The 21193-nt window shown below is 35.6% G+C and overlaps 1 protein-coding gene across 7 annotated transcripts in view; it reads right to left on the bottom strand.

The window, feature by feature from the left end:
- Nucleotides 1-20096, bottom strand: part of LOC131154482 (uncharacterized) — a 48346-nt gene extending 28250 nt beyond the window's left edge. For all 7 annotated transcript variants that reach the window (XR_009136449.1, XM_058107288.1, XM_058107287.1 and 4 more), the window contains exon 1: nt 19579-20096. The gene's annotated coding sequence lies outside the window, so the exon portion shown is untranslated. The remainder of the gene's footprint in view (nt 1-19578) is intronic.
- Between the last annotated feature and the right edge of the window lie 1097 nt (nt 20097-21193).

Here is a 21193-nt window from a genome sequence, read left to right on the forward strand (position 1 = left end):
ATCCTATGGCTTCGCGACCTGAGATACTTAAACACGGATTTTTCTTCCTGTCTCATTTTTCATTCTCTTCCTCGAAAGCCTCTCTCTCTCTCTCTCTCTCTCTCTCTCTCTCTCTCTCTCTCTCTTCTCATCTTCTCTACAAATCTGAAACCCTAGCCCCTCTGTAAGTTCCTTCCCACTGTCGCCTACTTTCAAACTCTCTCTCTCTCTTCCTTTCCTCTCCTCTTTCTCCTTCCTTGCAGAATGAAAACCTAAAAACCTAAACCTGGCCTCTGCTAAGACTCCCCTGACTCTCTATCCCCTCTCTTTCTCTTCAGAGATTCAAAACCCTTTCGAGTCCTAAGATTCCCCCCAATCTGGTGCCCTAAACTTTCCCTCTCTTTTCTCCTTTCTGTGATCTTTCCCCTATCCATGTCCTTTGAGAGCCCTAGCTCCCTGGAATTTTCCCAAAGCCCTAATTTTCTTCCAGAACTCCTTTTAATCTTACCATCTCCTTTTGGTTTTTATACATGTTTAGACTGAAGCCATAACTCTCTTTCAATTCTTCCTTCGTGAAGACCTCTGAAGTTCTGCTCAGCTCGAAGGATGGCTTGGTCTAAGAACTCAAGGGAGAGGGTTGACCAAGATTTGGGTGAAATGATTTTTTTTCGAGCAAGACCCCATCCCCCAGATAAGTACCATCTCCTTTCTCTCTTCTACCTCTTTATTCTACTTTCATGGTTTGTGTGTATGTGATTTACTTTCTGTGTGTGTCTGAGTTTTGTTTGTGATGGATACTAGTGACTATTGTTCATATCTGTGGCTTAGGGTTAGGATCTGGTCTCAGGTTGAAGACGACCCAACTCGTCTTCAACCAATGAGTTGTTGTCGGGTTGATTCGCACGAGTCAACTCGTAGGTGCTGTGTGAACTCGGAGGTACTTCGAGTGAGGCTGACGCATGTGACTAGACATGTGTGTGGGTTGAGGGGTGAGTAGGGATCTATTTGGGCTTCGGTTTAAGTTTTCCAAAACAAGCTTGAGTTAAATTTTTCAAAATGGGCTTGAGAATTTTTAATAAGAGTTTTTGAGCTTTGGTTGAAATTTGAAGTGGGCTTTGGGGTCAAAATCTGAAAATGGGCTTGAATTGGGTTTTCAAAACGAGCTGGCCAGGGTTAAACTTTAAAACAAGCCCAGGGAATTTTCAAAAATGGTTCGGGCCTCGGGCTAATGAGCTTTGAGGGTTTTTTCAAAATGGGTTGGGTTCAAATTTAAAACAAATGGGCTTGGCCTAGGTTAAATCTTAAAAGAAATAGGCCCGATTTGAATCTTCTTTTAAAATGAATGCAAGCCTGGGGGTTGGGCCTGGGGGAGTTGGGCTTGGTTGTTTTAAGAAGTGAATTGGGCCCGAACTGGGATATTTTAAAAAAACAGGTCAGCCCAGTTGCATTTTAAAACAGGGCCTGGTTTATTGTTTTAAAACGGACCGGCCCATTAATTTAAAAAATAAAAAACGGGGCCCGGGTAAGATCTTTTAAAATGGGCCAGCTCACTCACTTTTGAAAATGGGGCCCGGGTAAGTTAGAAAAATTGTGAGTCTCGGGTTTGAACCATTGAATGGTTCAAGGAATTTAAAACCTGAGTTCGGGTTTGGGTCACAGCCTCGGGTTCGAGTTTGGATCATAGCCTCGGGTTCGGGTTTGGGGAGTCTGGTTAAAACAGAAAGTGGGCTTGGTGCTTGAATTTGACTTCGGATTCTGGTTCGGGGAAATGGGTACAGGTTTGATCCCTATTAAAACTAGGTTCAGGTGCAAGTATGAACCTGAAATCTCTGAGGTCTGCAATCATATTCACACACAAGTATATCACATGAACCAAAAACAGAGGAGGAGCTTTGGGTTTTTTACCTTCTCTTCTTTTCTCCTCCGGTCTTCTTCTCTTGTCTCTGTCTGGGTGGCTGCTCTGGTTGTCTGGCTTGATTTGTCTGTTTCCGGGTCTATTGACACAATTCTGGACTCTGCTTCTAGCGCACTACCTCTCTCCTCTATTCTCTACACTGTATAGTGTAGAGCTTCCCTCTGCTCCCAACTCTCACTCCTTAATTCGGCAGAGTATTTCTAGTGCCCTCTCTCAAAAACTCCCCTTTCACTTTTCTCAATTTTGACAGGGTTTCTATCCTATCTCCCGGGGTCGTTGCTACAATAGTGGGACTCTCTATTTATATGGAGTTTCTGGGAGATTTTGGCGTCAAATCCTCAGCGACGCCCTCTCCCAACAGAGACTGTCACGGAATGATTTTATTCTCCCCATGTGATTTTATTTGATTTCTTTTATTTTTTTTATTTTTCTGCTGCTAACAAACTGTGTCATCTTTCCCTTCTGTGCGCAGGTGAAAGTCCAGGTGTCAACGCAGGAAAGGAGGGCTTTTGGGGCTTCCAGCTAGTAGCACCAGATAGGAGGGCATGGGTATCTGTTATTTCCTTTTGTTTTTGTATTTTCTTTTTTTACTGCTAACTGATTTTGGTTCTTTTCCCCTCCTGTGCGCAAGTGATGGAAGCAGTGCAAGGTGGCTGTAGGGGAATGGAGGGCTTTTAGGCCGCTCCAGCTTGGCAAGCCTGGCTTGGAGAATCAAATTCAGTTTTCTTTTATTGTTTTTATTTCTGCATGTATCCTCCGATCACTGGTTCTGAGACCTTTATTTATACAATCTTTGTACGTATTTTATTTTCAAAATTCCTGTATCGTGATACTTTGCTTCATCTTACATTCATTCACTATTTTCCCCTTTGTACGTTTAAATGCACACATGTGCATGTGTACACCTATGCTCCCTTTACTGAGCAGCTAATGTCACAACTCCCAGCGTTGACCAATTTTCACCAACAAGTTTGACCAATAATTTTGACTTCAAAGTTGACCACCTTTGAATACCAACAAAACAATGAATATGACTTTAATGACCCAATCGTGACCTGTCCTAAAATTAAGACCCGATTTTAAAAAGGGTTAAGATTTTGGAGAGCCTTTGAAAATTCTCGGACTCCTAGAAACTTAAAGGACTCGATTAACTAATCTAATTCTTAGGCTTCAAAGTTAAAATCAAAACTTAGAGGATGAGACTTGAACTTATTATGAAGAACACTGATTTTCAAATGAAGATCAATTTTGCAACTAAAAGAGTTGATTAAAACTACCCGAAACATTTTCTAACAATTGGCTTAAAGAAAACCCAAGGCTTGGACTGAACATTTACAAAATCCAACTCTAAACCATATTTTTGACTTTTTAGAGACACAACTGAAATTAGAAGGACTCGATTAGAGGATTAGAGTCTTAATTCCAAAACTCAGGTTCACTCGGGGCTCAAAGTCAATTCCTGTTTCATTGGGTTTCCTTGGGTTGGCCTGGTTAAAATTGGGGTGTCGACACCGATACTAAGTTGTTCAATATATTTTTCGCCTTCTATCCTTAAATAAGGATAATCTATAGTGACAATGCAAAGGAGTACTTCTATACCCAATTCACTACCGATATGATTAACTCTTTATTGATCCATCAATCATCTTGTGCCCGCACACCGCTACAAAATGGAGTTGTAGTGTAGAAAAGAAAACATTTTGCGAAGTTACTCAGACCCCTATAGCATCAAATCTTAATGTCCCCAAAGTTTTTTGAATGATATTGTGCTCACCACATTCTCTCGTCAATAAAATGCATCCTCTGTCCTCGGTGGTAAAATCCCATATTCAATTATCTTCCGAAAGGCTCCTTGGTTCTCACTTCCTCCTTGTATATTTGGCAATGTGTCCCTTGTCCATCAGTTAAGTTCAGGAATAAACAAGTTCCATCCTCATGCTATCAAGTGATTTTTTCTAAGCTACTCTTGTGCTCGAAAGAGATATCAATGTTATATTCCTATTTAACATCAATTCTTTGTCTCATCTTCTTTAAGTCTACATTGTACTATTTTAACTCCTTGAATTAACATCGATTCTTTGTCTCATCTTCTTTAAGTCTACATTGTACTATTTTAACTCCTTGAGTAATGTTGACCTTGACAAGTCCCTTCCTTTGCCTAGCCTTCAAGATTCTAACCTGTTATCGATGCCCAGTCCTCTTGCATCTTATTCATCCTTCTCGTCACTTGGATCATCCTAATTTGCAGGTGCACACATGACAAAAACTAAAGTAGGAAAGCCTCATCTAGCTTCTACTTCCACACCTCCAGTTCCCACATCTGAAGATCCTATTTCCCAAGATGTTGAACTTCCTATTGTTGTTTGAAAAGGTAAATTGACTTGTACCCAACACCCAATCTTTAATTTTGTTTTCTATGATTTCTTATCACTCATATTACTATTAGTATTTTGTCTTATGTTGCTCTTTCAAAATCTATTTCTAAAGTACTATCCCATTCTAGGTGGAGACCAGCAATAGTTGAAAAAGATGCATGTGTCACAGGATAGTCATACTTGGGAATCTTTTTTTTTTTTTTTTTACAAAACCCCAAATTTATTGATAGTCCTCCCTTATGGCAGAGGAAAACCGTGGTTACAAACATGCCACAAGGGATTTACAAATAAACTATCAAAACCAGCCCAGGCATCAAAACCAATACAAGCCTAACAAAACCCGTACCATTATCTAACTAAAACAATCTAAACATGTCAATATGTAATCAAAACAAACAAACACAAACATAAACAAATTACCTACAAACTGAAGTCAATTACCTACAAACAAAAACCAAAGGAAAACATAGGAGAACCAAGTGATGACAATTAAAGACGAAGGCTTGGAATACTTATCTAATCCATACGAATGAGACCTCTCATTTTACTCGACCGCACATCACCTACAAAATATCTCCTCGTGTAACCTCCCTCGCCTTGACGAGCTAAGTAATCCGCCACTTGATTACCTTCTCTAAATTGGTGCTTTATAGAGAACTAAAAGGCCTTATAGCTCCTCCTCTAACAATTCCCAAAAATCCCATAAGTACCAAGAGGAGAAAATTTCATATGTGATCCATCCCACCACCAACTCCAAGTCGCTTACAATACAAATATTTTGATATGTCAACTCTTTACAAAGCCAAACACCACTAGTAAGAGCCTACAACTCTGCTCCATTATTAGTACCTAACTCAAATTTTTCAAAGAAAGCGGCTTTAATATTACTCGATGATTCGCAGATGATACCACCACCACCACAAGAACCCAGATTTCTTCTACAAGAACCATCTATATTTAGCTTCAACCAACCTACAGGAGGCTTTTCCCAAACTACTTTTCGAGAAGTTCTAACCTTCGATGTTATCATTTTCACTTCGAACTCTTCCAATAAATTCTTATCAATAGAAAGTAGAGAACCCTTCACGCCTTCTGCAATTTTTGCGAGCCAAAACCTCACCGATAACCAAACTGCATTCCCAACTCATACTTATCTTCCATGCGAGCTTTACAACGTTTGAGCCATAGTCTCCAAGAAATTATAGTAGGTAACAAACCAATGATCATACCTTTTTGGGTTGATTTTTTGGCACATATGAACCATCTACTAATTTTCACCCTCCATGGTTCATCATCAAAATTTAGAATTCCCAAGACAGATGCTGCTCTCTTCCATACCATACTTGCGATGGATCGCGTACTCAAAACATGATTGAGAGAATACTCTTTTTTATCCACACAGTAGTTGTAACATGAGACCATATCAACTCCCAGTTTTCGTACTCTCTCATCTACAGCAAGACATTGGAACATGGCTTTCCACATACACATTGATACTTTCTTCGGGAGTAGATTATGCCAGATCCACTCCATCCATAGGTACTGCTCCCCTTTAATTTTTATCACCTCCCAAGCCGAGACGGTTGAAAATTTTCCATAAATGGAAGGCTTCCAAATAAACACATCAAGCCCCGATTTATGCTTTATAGACAACAACAAAATATCATCCGTTTTGAGGACCCCTAACAAATCTTTCAGCATATCAGTATCCCAATTTTCAAACTCCTGGCAGTCCTGATAAGTTTGTGGTTGCTTGTCACTATGCGTATATTGTGGAAGTCAATCCAAACTGTTCCATGGCTCATTTGAAGGCCTTACTTGATGCTAAGGAATGCACTTGGGTGTAAGTTTGTATTATTCTAACACATTCTTCCTAGTCACCAAACTTGTTGATGTAGGACAAGAAAAACCATAGGCAGATCCTAGTTGGAGAATAATTTAGAAGAATTGGATCAAGGAATTATTAATTTAATTAATAGTTAAGTGTGTGTTAGTTTAATTAGTATAAGATTATGTGTATTGAGGGGCTTATTGTGAATTAGTGTATTTTAGGGTTTGTCAAAATTTCATGTCGTTTTAGGGGTATATGCATAATTTCTTGCATTATTGGCTTTCTTATAAATAGTGTGTGAAAGCCATGTAGAAGTTGTTGATGAATTTGACTTGAGAAGTTAACATGTGATCCCCCCCCCCCCCAATTGTATCTCCTACTCTTCCTTCTTCCCCTTTCCTCCCTTTTATCTCTCATGGAATCCTTGATGCTGTCCTGCATCATTTGATATCAAAGCCAAACCACCATCTCCTTTCTTCCACTTTCAGTCCCCCATTTTCTCTCAAATCATTCTTCTTATTCCTCCTTCTTCTTCTCTCTCCTCTTTGTTTTTCTCTAATTATCAGTTCTGCAGCTGCCTGCAGCAGTCTCTCATCTTCTCTCCTTCTCCTCTCTTATTTCTTTTTTCCTTCTCTCAATTCCCATTCTATATCTCTCCCCTGCTCCTACTTCCGTTTTTCTCCTCTGTTCTGTCTTAGTTTCTTCTATTCTCCCTTCTTCTATCTTCTTTCTTATCTCCCCTCCATTCTATGCATCTCCTTCACTCCTAAATCTCTTTGATTCTGATTTTCTGTTCCTCTTTTTGATTATGATTTCTGGTTCTCTGCTCTAAAATTTCAGTAAAAAAAAAACAAATCGAAGAGCAGGTCTGCACTTGTTCAAAAATTCCTGTTGTGTCCTCATTTTTCAAACACCCCTTTCCTGGAATATTTTTGCAACACCTGGACCCACCATCAGAGACAGAATCCCCTAAAACACTCTTCCCCTAAAATTTCATCACCTTCCAGTCACCAGTGAAGCCCCATGCGCCGGACAAACATCTCCCAGCCAAAGGCCCTTCGAAATCCCCAACTCCCTGCACTTTTCTCATCACACCACCACCACCCGTGCTATCCCCATTCTTTGATCTCCCTTCACCCCAGATTTCATAGCTGGAAAGTACGAGCAATGCATATGAGAAAAGTTGCTGGAATATCCTGCAACTACCAGAATTGCGAGAAATTGCACCAGCCACGATATTTTGGGTTTCTTCCATGATATTTTCATCTGCACCATGATATTTTGATTGTGGGATACTGAGATCTGATATTTTGCAAGAAAGCTTGATATGGAACACAAGAAATTTTCGCTACCAGAATCAAAAGTCAGGTTCTATTGCTGCATTTTGTGAATTTTCAATGTGCATTTGTTTCCTTTCAACATGACACTTAAGATCAAAAGTGAATTGAAGATAGTTCTTGGAAATTGGGAATAGTTTGTAATTTTGCACTAATCGATCGAGGATTGTTAGCAACTTGTGTTAAGGAATTTTGGTGATATATAGTTGCTGTATATATAAATAAATTCTGCAACATGGTGACAGATTAGTGGAAAAATGAATGGATTTTCTCATACTCTGGACATAATATCAAGCCATTCCATACACTTCTTAGGTGTGGACAGAAAAAGTGTGCAAGTTCATCATTGATGGGAGATGTCATGTGAATGTTGTTTCTAGAAATGGAGTCACTCATAATATGAAAGTTTATCCGGAACTCCACCCAAAGCCGGGTGACTATTTTTATAATGTTTGGTGTGATATCATACCCACGAATTGTCCATGTACTCCTTGGTTCTCCTAGGTTAGATGATTTGGGGGTGACTCAAGGATTTGAGAACATGTCTTCCACTATAATGGGAGATCATTTTGAAGCCCGCTCTACCAACCAACCTAAACAAAGAATCTGAAGGATTTACTCAACTTGAAGACACTGCAAGCAAGTAAACCATGTGTTTGAAGACATTAAAAGTCTCTTAAACATTTCTATTGTTGAGTTTGTCATCCCTAATCTGCTAATTGATGCTAATTCTCAATATCAACCTATGATGCTGCCAATGGAACGTGGTTCCTTGCATCACCTCAAGCACCGGGATTTGAAGTCTAAGTATGCTTCTTACTTCTAGTCCTCCAACATTTCAAAATTCAAGGCCGAATTTTTTCCTATTGGAAGAAATTTGATGTATGTAGGAGGGAAGCAAGACCATGGAAAGATCCTTGTTGGAGAATAATTCAAAAGAATTGGGTCAAGGGATTGTTGGGTTTATTTAACAGCTAATTGTGTGTTTAGCTTAATTAGTGTAGGATTATGTGTATTTGGGGGCTTATTTGTAATATATGTGTAGTTTAGGGATTGTTCATAATTTGATGAAGTTTTTTGGTTTATGTGTAATTTATTGTGTTATTGGCTTTCTTTTAATTAGTGTGTGAAAGCCATGTAGAAGTTGTTGATGAATTTGAATTGCGAAGCTAACGTGCGATCCCCCCCTCCCCTGTATCTCTTCTTCGTTCTTCCTACTTCCCCATTCCCCCCTTCTATCTCTCAAGGCTGAAAATCCTTGTTCCTATCTTGCATCACTTGTCTTAGTCCATTTTTTTATTTCCTTAGCCACCATGAGTCATTGGCCTTTGCATCAGTTAGATGTAAAGAATGCCTTCCTATATAATGATCCTCAAGAGGAGGTCTACATAGAATAACCACTAGTGTATGTTGCTGAGAGGGATTCCTTAGCCACCACTTGTCATTGGCCTCTAAGTTAGTTCGATATGAAGAATGTCTTCCTATATTGTGATCTTCAAGAAGAGGTCGCTATGGAGCAAACACAAGAGTGACTTAGTGAGGGAAGTCATAATTACTATGTTGGCTTAAGAAATCTTTGAATGGATTGAAACAATCTCCCAAAGCATGGTTTGGTCCATTCTATGTCGTAGTACTTTTTGGTCATCAACAATGCATAGTAGATCACTTTATATTCCATGGACATACTACTACTAGGATTCTACTCATTGTATATGTGGATGATATTGTAATTACCAGTACAATGATCGAGGCATCCGGCACCAAGGTCTTAAATTTTGATTGGACTCAAATTTCAAAGCTCCAAAAGTATGGAAATTTCAATAGAAATTTCGATTTAGATGTCAATTTCGATTTCGATTTGAAAAATAACGGAAATCAATAGTAAAGCAAGGAATTCTTTGTGAAACCTTAGAAATGGTTCATAGACATAATATTGTAAGTTTTCGGACTAATATATTACAAGGTAAATATATCTATGTTGTGTATAAGGTGGAAAAGTTATAATATTGTATGTGTATCAAAAGTATTTGTAAGATAATGTGCATTAAACATATTTAGTTAATACAAATGAAATTCATAAATCATTTAAATATTATTATTATACAAAAAATGATAATTTAGACATGAATGGTTAAATAAAATGTTGTTGTAAGTTTATTGTTTCATATAATTTCAAAAGCACTTGTAATAATCTTTTGTTTCAATAAAAAAAAAAAAAGAAATAAAAAATACATTAAGAGAGAAATTTCACTTCACACTAAAATATCTCATTTGAATTTCGAGAAAATTTTATTGCATAGTTAATATTTCAACAAGTTTCATTAAAATTTCAAGATATCGATAAATTTCGCATGATTCGTTGAGATTTCAGTGGAAATTGTGCAAGATGGAAATCAATTGCCATTTCAATTTCAAGGGTGATGAAAATCGGAAATCTCGACAATTTTGTGGAAATTTAAGACCGTGTCCAGCACCTAAAGCATTTTCCACAAGCTAAATTTTAGACCCAAGGATTTAGGACCATTGAAATACTTCTTGGATGTAGAAGTACTCAGATCTCATATAGGGACCATTTTGTCACAAAGGAAGTATGTCCTAGGCCTTTTTTATGAGATTATTGAGATCCAAAACTATTGATACACTTGTGGATCATAATAGCAAGTTAGTGCCATATGTGGGTGATTTGTTGGCTGATCCATTTAGATACAAGAGATTTCAGAAAGTTGAACTATAGAGATTTCAGAAAGTTGAAATATCTCACAATCACTCAACGCAATATATCTTTCACAACAAGACACTAGGACGCAATCATCCATATCTCAAGACACCTCAAAAGTGCATCAAGGAGAGGTCTCTTATATCAAGATTGAGGGCACATTTGTGTTCAGAATATATAGAGGCAAATTGGGCTGGGCCCATTTTTGAAGATTCACAACTGGGTACTATGTTTTTGTTGGTGGTAATTTGGTATCTTACGAAGTAAGAGACAAATTGTGCTATCGGGCCATGACCCCCACTACACGTGAACTTATTTGGCTAGAAAACATGTAAGAAGAAATTGGTATTCCACATTCTTACCTTATGGAGTTGATGTGTGATAATCAAACTACCGTTCATATTGCCTCCAACCCAACATTCTATGAGCAAACAAAACACATTGAAGTTGATTGTTGCTTTGTTTTGAAAGAAACTCGTGCAAAAGCTCATTACGATGACTTATGTGAAGTCTAAATTCCAACTTGCTTATTTATTCACTAAAGCCTTGGACGATACTAAGGTTAAATCCATTGGTAACAAGCTAGGAACATTTGTCTTCTATGCTTGAGCTTGAGGGGAAGTGTTACTAGTTAATGTTGTTTTTTAGCCTTACCGTCATCCTTTATTGTTGCGTTGGTAAGCATGAGTTAGAGAGTGAGTTAGTAAGGGTAATATGGTCATTGTTATGTACTTGGCATATACTAAAAATAGAGGGAAAAACCTATCGTTGTGACGAGGTCTTCCATTTTACCCAATATTTTAACAATTAATAAGTCTTTCATATCATGGCTTTCTTGCTTCTCTTTCTTCACTATCTCTTCGAAAGAATATTTTTCATGGGATTATATGCTTGATAGGGCTAAAAGATAGCAATGGAAGAAGAGATACATGCCCTCCATCACAATCATAGATGGGCGCTTGTACTTTTCCTCTTGGAAAGCAAGCTGTGGTTGGTGAGTTTATGACGTTAAATATTTGCTAGATGGTTCTGTTGAATTGTTGAAAGCTAGACACATAGCCAAGGATTACGCCTAAACGTACAACATTGATTATGCTGACACTTGTTTTCCAATTGCCAATATCATTTCTGTATAGGTTCTGTTTCCCTAGTTACTAATTATAATTGAAACCTATTTTAACTTGGTGTTAAAAATGTTTTCTTTGTGGTGACTCACTGAATTACAAAAGGAACTTTATAAGGAAAACCTCCAATGTATGTTGCTCAAGTTAGTCTAGTGGGCATGTTTCCAAGTAATATATATATATATATATATTTATATTTATATAGTTTGAAGCAATTTGCTCGTGAGGGTGTTTCAAGTAACAATTGGTTCGCATAATGCTTATTCCTCGGAATATGATGGAATAAGAAGAAATGTGATAAAATTTGTTAAAAGGATTAGTAATTTAGAGGAAAGTAAGAGAAAGGTTACTCATGTAAAAGTTTGTGTTGATCCTTTGTAGGATAGGAATAGACATTCCAATAGCGAAATTTAGGAATATTACTCTTTGCCTATTCCAATTTCCATGCTATGCAGTAATAAATATTACTTCATTGCCATCTTCTTCATGATTACATCTTTGCAAGCTATCAATTTTTTATATTATGATTATTCTGTTTTAGGAACAGATATTCCATGAACCAAACATAACCTTAAATTTTGGATGAAACACTGCCAATCACATAGTACATCCTTTTACAGTACTACTATTGCAAGGAGAATAATTTTGGTTGTTTATATGGATGATATGGTTGGAACCTTTGCATTGAAGAAGTTCTAATAATCATAATTTCACACTAAGGATTTGGGAATTGAAGTGGCTCATTCTCCTAAAGGTGTAAGTTTCTCATATGTAGAACTACTTGGCAATAGAAAATTGGCATGAAAATAATATAAAATTAAGAGAGAACCAAAAGAAGGTAACACAAAATAAACAAGAATAATGAAGTGAAAGGGAAAAAAAAAAACAGCTTTATTTAAGGCTTAATTCTCAATATTCAATCCACCTTGCAAGTAGTGCAAAACCAAGCCTTGTATAGGCTTTTCTCCTAAACAAAAAATAAGGAAAAATAATACAGGAAATTAGATCAAACCCTTAAATACAGAAACATAATTTGTGAAATTATAGCAAGTCTCTAATTAATAAATCGTTATTGAAAATCCCTAAATGCTGAAAATAACAAAATTAAATGCAGTTATCCAAAATTATGCCTACACATATGGTAAACGTGAAAAACACAAATGCCTTCATCTTGCTCATGTGTCACCTCTTGACATTCCTCATCATTCTTTCAAGGAAACATGTGTTTGATCTTGTTGAGGAAATAGAAAAGGTTTAATCAAGCATAACTATGGATTCTCCTATGGATGCTAATAGAAGCTAGCAGTAGATCAAAGGGATTTGATAATAGATCCTCAACGCTTTGGAAGGGTAGTAGGAAAGTTGAATTATTCTATCTCCTTTGTTGTTAATAGTATGAGTTAGTTTATGGATTAGCCTCAAATGCCCAAGCCATATGAGCCACTAGGTGCCAAGTCTTCTCACACAAATGTAGTATCCACGTTCTACATCATCTAAAGAAGCACTGGTACTTTATTTATTATAAAAATTCTGTGACAACAACAATAAACCAAGACTTAAGTCCCACTAGGTGGGGTTGGCTACATGAGTCCTTTTCTGCCAATTTACACAATCATAGGCACTTTCCTCCAACAATTTAGGGCTATCAAATCCTCACTCATTATCTTATTCCAAGTTATTTTAGGTCTACCCCTACCCCTTAGCCACTAATCGTAACTACTAACTAGCTCACTTCTCCTCGGTGCACTATTTGGCCTACATTGTAGATGCCTAAACCATCTGAGTTGCCCTTCCCTTATCTTATCTTCTACACATGCTACGCTTAACTCACTACAAATAAGTTCATTCCTTAATATCTTTTAATGTTATACCATTGATTTACCTTGCATTATCATTTCGGTAACATTCACTTTTATGTTGTTTCTTAGTTGCCCAACATTATGACCCATTGATCCATATGGCATAGTTGGTCTTATACTTGTCCTATAGAACTTTCCTTTTAATTTTGAGGGTATTCTACCTCCCATATAAATCCCACTATTATATGCAAACTGCTTGTTTCTTATATTCTAATTGGTCAAGTTCATTCTTTGATAAAAGATTGACCACCTGACAATGCATGCTGAAACATAGTTCCATGGAAAAGTAAAAAAAAAAACATACAATTTGGGCTTAATCTAGTGCGGAAGCAGAGTATAGGGCAACGGCACATACTGTTTGTGCACTTTTTTTGTGGCTGAAGCATGTTATGCAAGTGGACTACCAATGAAATTATAATGTACGACCTAGTCTTTAATCAGCGCACAGAACAGGTTGAGGTGGACTAACACTCTGCGCAAGGAAAGCTCTTGACTAGAAATATATGTACTCAGTACTCCTAACGTCTCATCTCTCAAATGTAATTGGCTAATTTGTCCACTCAACGACTAGTTTTGAGTTGTGCAGAGTTCTTATGTACAAACTTGGACTATTTACTATCAATATTCCAACTTGAGAGGGAGTGTTATGAATAACCAAATAGTGTAAAAGGGTAGGTGAGCAAATTCCAATCCATTTTTAAATATATATTATTTTTTAGTAGAATACATCATTGACCTATTCTCTAAATGGTTTTGGGACATTTTGGCAATCGCTAACTTGCCGATTGTGAAAGCTGGAACATTGCTACCAATAGTAAAGGTTGCAAAATGCCTAAGGTGCCAAACCGCCAATAGCAACCATCTAATTCTCTTCAAACATCTAAATGAAACAATTTTGTTCACTGTATCCATAATAAGGAACACATTTCCTTGAAATTCTATAAAATGTTTGCCAGACAAAAGGGCTTCATGCCTTCACTAGAAATTTCAACTAGTAACAACAAAAATTCCTACAATCATATCATCAAGTGTTGTTGCAGCAATATTCCTGCTACTCCTAAGTCCAGGTGCCAAAATCAAAAAAACCAAACTAACAAGTGCCTGATTATGTCGGAAAAATAAACTTACGTTTCAATTCAAATGAATTTCCAGGTTTCAAAAAAATCACAAACTCAACTTATGCAGGGTATCCAATGGGCTATACTACTACATCCACAGTCAAGCCAGCAACTAGATACTTCCCCACTTGAGTGATGAATGCAGGGAGACTCAGCCGAGAACACGCTTCCCAAGTATGAAGAAACCCAGTCTTCTACCAATAAGGGCTTGATTATATATTACCTAATATTGCATTGCAACATTTTATTCAAACCAAGAAAAGAATAGAGGGGAAACCAAAATAACAGGACAGCACACTCTCCAGACCCCTCATTTTGACCTAACTTTTCCATCTACCTGCCATTTTTACAAACACTTTCTTAAAAAAATAGCAACCTGTGTCAATTTAACTTTGACTAAGTGCCCTATCAAATAAACAATATCATTTGAACCCAAATAAACAAGATTTGATAATATTTTCTAAGATCAAACCCAACAAAATACAACAACAAAACCAAGCCTTAGTCCCACTAAGTGGGGTCGGCTATATGACTCCTTTTCCGCCAATTTATGCAATCATGGACCATTTCTTTTGATAGATTCAAGGATATTAAATCCTTACTCACTATCTCCTCCCAAGTTATTTTAGGTCTACCCCTACCCCTTTTACTACCCCCCCACAATAACTAAGTCACTCTTCCTCACAGGTGCACTATAAGGCCTACGTTGCAAGTGTCCATACCATCTGAGTCGTCCCTCCCTTATCTTATCTTCTATAGGAGCTACACCTAACTTACCACAAATATGTTCATTCCTTAATTTATCTTTCAATATTATATCACTCATTCATCTAAGCATTCTCATCTCGGTAACTTTTACTTTTTGGATATTATGTTTCTTCATCGCCCAACATTCCGATCCATATAGCCTAACTGGTCTTATAGCTGTCCTATAAAACTTCCCTTTCAATTTTAAAGGTATTCTACACATAGCACACTTGAAGCACTTCTCCATAGTACCCAACCTGCTTTAACTCTATGCATTACATCATCTTCAATTTCTCCTTCAGCTTGCATAATAGATCCAAGGTATCGAAATCTACAAGTGCTATTTATTTCTTCATCATCAAGTTTAACTTTGTCTCCAATATTCCTCCTATCATTACAAAAATTACATTTCATATATTCTGTTTTATTTCTACTTATCCTAAAGCCTCTAGATTCCAAAACTTCTCTCCAAAATTCTAACTCAGCCTCTACTTCGTCCCTAGTTTCGTCAATTAATACAATATCATCTGCAAACAACATACACCATGGAACCTCCTTTTGAATACTCTTAGTTAATTGGTCCATCATTAAAGCAAAAAGATAAGGACTCAAAGCAGATCCTTGATGTACACTTATGGTAATTGAAAATTCTCTAATTTCTCCATCTATAGTCCTTACACTAGTCATTACTCCATCATACATATCCTTAATGACATCACTATACCTACAACATACACCCTTTTTTTTTAAACCCACTATAAAACTTCCCTAGGTATCCTATCATATGCTTTCTCAAGGTCAATAATCATATGCAAGTCCCTCTTCTTTTCCCTAAACTTTTTCATTAATCTTCTTAAAAGATAAATAGCTTTTGTGGTATATCTCCCAGGCATAAAACCAAATTGATTTTCTGAGATCTTCGTTTCTAACCTTAATCTTTGTTCAACTACTCTTTCCCATAGTTTCAATGTATGACTCATAAGTTTAATTCCCTGATAGTTATTACAATTTTGAATATCTCCTTTATTTTTGTATATAGGTATTAAAGTGATTTTCCTCCATTCATCTGGCATTTTCTTAGTTTTTACAATTGTATTAAATAAATTAGTTAACCATATAATTCCGTTATCACCCAAGCATTTCCAAACTTCAATTGGGATGTTATCTGGTCCCATAACTTTCCCATTTTTCATCTTTTTTTTTAGTGCAAACTTAACTTCGTTAACTCTAATTTTGTGCATAAATCTTATATGTTTAGTCTTTTTCTCATTTGACAATTCTAAGTTTAAGTCTTCTATTTGGTTTTCGTTAAACAACTTACTAAAGTAACTTCACCATCTTTCTTTAATATCTTCGTCCTTAACCAAGACAATATCATCCTCACTTTTTATACATTTTACATTTCCTAAGTCCTTGCTCTTCCTTTCTCTAGCTTTAGTAAATTTAAATATATCTCTTTCCCCTTCTTTTGTACCTAATCTATCATACAAACTATTAAATGATCTATATTTGGCTTTACTAACGGCCCTTTTTGCATCTTTTCTTGCCTCCTTATATTTTTCAAAGTTGTCTCTGTTTCTACATTTTTGCCATGTTTTATACCAAATTCTTTTTGTCTTTATGATTTTTTGTACATCTTTATCCCACTACCAACTTTCTTTGCTATTCAAGAATCTTCCCCTTAATTCACCTAAAATCTCTTTTACTATCTTTTTAATAGAGCTACCTAATCTATTCCAAAGAGTATTTGTATCTATCCCATCCTCTAAGGTCCAATCCCCATCTTTGATCATTTTATCTTTAAATTTTATTATATTTTCTCCTTTTAGGTTCCACCATCTAGTTCTCCTACACTGGTTTATTTTATCATTTTTCTTCCATTTTTTAATACATATATCTAACACTAAGACTCTATGTTGTGTGGTTAGGCTTTCACCTGGAATAACTTTACAATCCTTGCATGATAAACGATCTATCCTCCTAGTTAAAAGTAGGCAATTAATGCTTTTGTCATATATAGGGCTTCAAGTATTCTGTGCTTTTATGTACAGTACAACCCACTTGAATATTCACCATATCATAAAGGGGAACAAACCTAGGTGTCCTGGGGGTACCATGCTACCTCCACTAGAACCATGTCATATAAACTTGTATGGGTTCACATTATTTTGTGGTTCCATTTTGTTGAAGGCACATAATCCACCTAGGACATGCAAGTCTTTCTCCCATAAAAGAATTTGAAACACTTCCTAAAGGAAATCTAAATCACTAAACATTTCAGGATGTGAATATCACATCCTCACCAGATCCCAAAACTAACATTTCCACCAAGGTCATCCTCAGCCATCCCCAACTTCAGTTCCTCAAAACCCATAAATAACTATGGCTCCCACACAATGTGACACAATTCCAAAATTACTAAGAAAATTGTCAAAAATTAAATTCAAGAGGTCATTTTAATATAATTGTAGATAGTAAAGTAATCATATTAGCATAATAACATGAAATAATAATGGAGTTTGTTTCAATTAAGATATTCAACAAGTACAGAATTGTCAAAGGAAAATGCTGCTCATTTACTCAAAAGTTTTGCTGAATTTCTTTACTTATTGACATGGCACTTTCATGCATTTAAAATGTCAATGAGTCATTCTCATAGTTGTTAGAACCTTATGATTCCCAATTGGATTCATAAGATTCGTATCAATTCCACACCTAATTGATTAAAATCTTATTACGAATCTAAAAATAATTGAATCGTTGCCAAATTAATCGGTTCACCTCGTGAATTAACTAATCGATCCGAATCTATCAATTCACACGATTCAGGACCTATCATGTCTTGACATACTCAACTAGTTTAAAAGCCCAAAAAACAAAATTTTTTATTGCTTTTATTTTTACAAGATTACCCTCCATCCCTTGTCTATGCCAATTCTGTGCTAGAAAAAAGAAGAAAATAGAATTTTAAGTCTAATATTGCCTTCACAAAACCATTTCTTCACTCTTAGAGGGCTATGATGTTCTGCCACTGAGAAGGAGCCAAACACTCATTGGCTAAGGTGGTACAGGGGGCACCCATGTTTCATTGTGTTTTGAAGATTCAAAAGTTGGTTTTTCGAGTAGTTTGTTCAATTATTATTATTATTTTACGTTAATTGGTTTTTTCTTTTTAATTCAAGAAAGAGTATCCATGAAATATTTTTTTAATTGTTGATAAACACTAGAAGTTCAGTTTTGTATTATTTTCTAGATTCCTTCCCTTAAAACAACATCAAATTTCATTTTTTATTAATATTCTTGACACATTCGCATACTTATCATTTGTTTAGGGAAAGCATACACATGAAATATGATTTTTTTTTATTGTCAAAATCCAAATATATTTTACTACTTTGCTTGTTGTTTGTTTATCAATACATGCATGTCATTTATAATTGATTTTGGAAATTTATATTGAATCTTACGATTCGTATCAATTCTAGATTCTAGATTCCCAAAATTAGAATTTCGATTCACAATACGAATCTCGATTTGAGAAATATGGTCATACTAACCTGGCATTTTCCAGGTCATGCCACATCAACTATTTAATCATACTTCACATCAAACACAAGGATCAGATCTGCGCATAAGGTGCACAGAGATGTTTGTCATTAAAAAGATGATATGGAATTCACATTAACTCACTATGTCTTTCAAGATCGAATTGATATCCTCAAAATGAACTCTCTCTCTCTCTCTCTCTCTATATATATATATATATATCCTAACACACTGAAGCCTCCACAGTTGGAAGCACTTGCCCCAAAGCCCTCTACAGTCTAGTTACACAATCCAAGACCAAAATTTACCAAGTAATGTTGTGCATGCAGTAATTTAACAGCAACGGTTTTTACAACTGTTTTTGTCCCAGAAAACATCTAAGCTGTAAAGCTTCAAGAATCAAGAGCAATGCTATGCTAACATACTTTGCATCCCCATTTTCCAGTCAGACAATTCAAGATATTGACAATACAATTTTAAGAGAACAATAGATCATGTGTCAAAATCCAATAAAGTGGAGATAAAAAGTGAGAGCTAAAATTGTTTTCCTTAACAAAACATGGGAGACATTCTCAGCAAGAAAGTTCAAGCAAAAGATCACAAACAGCACCCCACTCCCCCATCCCCAAAAAATACAAACCTAAAAGGGAAAAATATATATATATATATATGATCACAGTCAAATACAATTAAACAAAAAAATGCACAGACCCATCATTCAAGGTGAGCTTTAAACAATGGCACGCATGCATGCAAATTAGCATTAAAAAATGGCATGAAAATGTAAGACTGAATAATACTAAAAACCCTCTGCAAACTAAAGTTAAAACGCCGTCAACAACAAGGGGGTAAAAAAGAGCAGAAATTGGTACTGGAAAAAGGGAAAAAGTTCTGAAATAGAATATGAGACAAAAAAAAAATTAAAGCAGGTCAAGAACAATAATTACAATTAAAGATGAACAGTTGCAAATGCATGATAAAAAAAATAAAGAAATAATGCATTTAATGAGGAGATTGGGAGAAATGAATACCTAATCAAGCCGGAAACTGACGCTGCAACGCAACTACTCTCCGACGCCCGAGGATATGAAATTATATTACTGCTTCATATGTCTTCCAGTTTTTCGTCTTATGATTCAGTCGTTTAGAGTGCGTCTGGAAAATCGTTCAAAATATAAATGGTAATGAATTCTTGAGCATTTTTCTTTCCTGGCGTTCTGTTTCCCGCCTTTTTCGCAGTGGCCAAACAGAAGGAGAAAATCGACTAGGAGGAGCAAGGCAGGGAGCACGAGACGTTACATGATTGGTTTGCTGTCTTTCTGAACTTTACTTTCCTCTGGCCAATACAATTTAGACATTTGCCCAAGTGATGAGACCGACTCCCTGATCATTTCAGTTGCCACCCACCGAAATGACATCCGCCGGCCGGCGTCGCACCACTGCCGCCGCCGCGTATCACCGGACCGCTAACATACCCTGCTGCCACCATTGCTGCCGCTGCGACCGTGTCAGAAGTTAAGCTTGTTTAGGACATTATGTTAGTGGTGGTGATTTTCTACTAATCTTTATATGCCAAATAAGACTGCATACTCGTCGGTTCCTTTAATATTTTTTAGTGTTAGAATGATAATTATATAAAAATTTTTTTAAAGGAGGGTGAGTATTCATTAATTATTATAAAATTTATTAAATATTATCAACATGTTAAACCTACTTGTCTCTTTCGCTAAACACACAATATCAACGAAGTGAATTACATTTGTTTCAATGTTTACTGCTTACTTATCATGACTTTCATGAATTGATTACTGTTTTCGCTGCTAATTGAATGAATGTTAACGAAAATATTTTATGGATGAACGTTGGTAAACAATAGGCTAGCTAATTAAACAAAAGTGCTTTAATTAGCGCCGCACGACCCTTTTACAACGATGTGAAAATAGTCAGATCGCGATAGGCGGTCACCCGTGGATAAGAAAATAGGACCCGATTTGAAAAATCTTAGTGATTAATACATACATATTTAATACAAAATTTTACACATTATTTGTTCAATGAAATTATCAATATTTATTTATACAAATAATATAATATTTATAAAAATTACAAGTGGTTAAGCAATATTCACTTAACTAGTTAAATCCATTTAGTTAAAGTTTTAATTTTGGTATGGTTTAATTTTTTAAAAATTTTGGTGCTTGTTGATCAATTCATTTAAGAGATCTTTTTTTTTTTTTTTTGGTTAACCAAATTAAAAGAATGAATGTATAAATACTAATATATAAATTATAAATATCTATATGTAAATAAATATATATTATAAATATTATATATTTATATTATATACAAATATAATATATTTACTTATATTTTATATAAATATAGTATATTTATTTATATTACATATATATATATATATGTATGTATATATGTAAATAAATATATATTATAAATATTATATATTTTCATTATATATAAATATAATATATTTACCTATATTTTATATGAATATAGTATATTTATATTACATATATATATATATATATATATGTGTGTGTGTGTGTGTGTGTGTGTGTGTGTAAATTGGAAAGGCATCATAATTTCGTTTAACCAAAATAAAATTCAGTCAAGTAAGGATTCGGGTAT

Source organism: Malania oleifera, chromosome 4 (genome assembly GCF_029873635.1).
Source record: "Malania oleifera isolate guangnan ecotype guangnan chromosome 4, ASM2987363v1, whole genome shotgun sequence".
Taxonomy (NCBI): Eukaryota; Viridiplantae; Streptophyta; class Magnoliopsida; order Santalales; family Ximeniaceae; genus Malania; species Malania oleifera.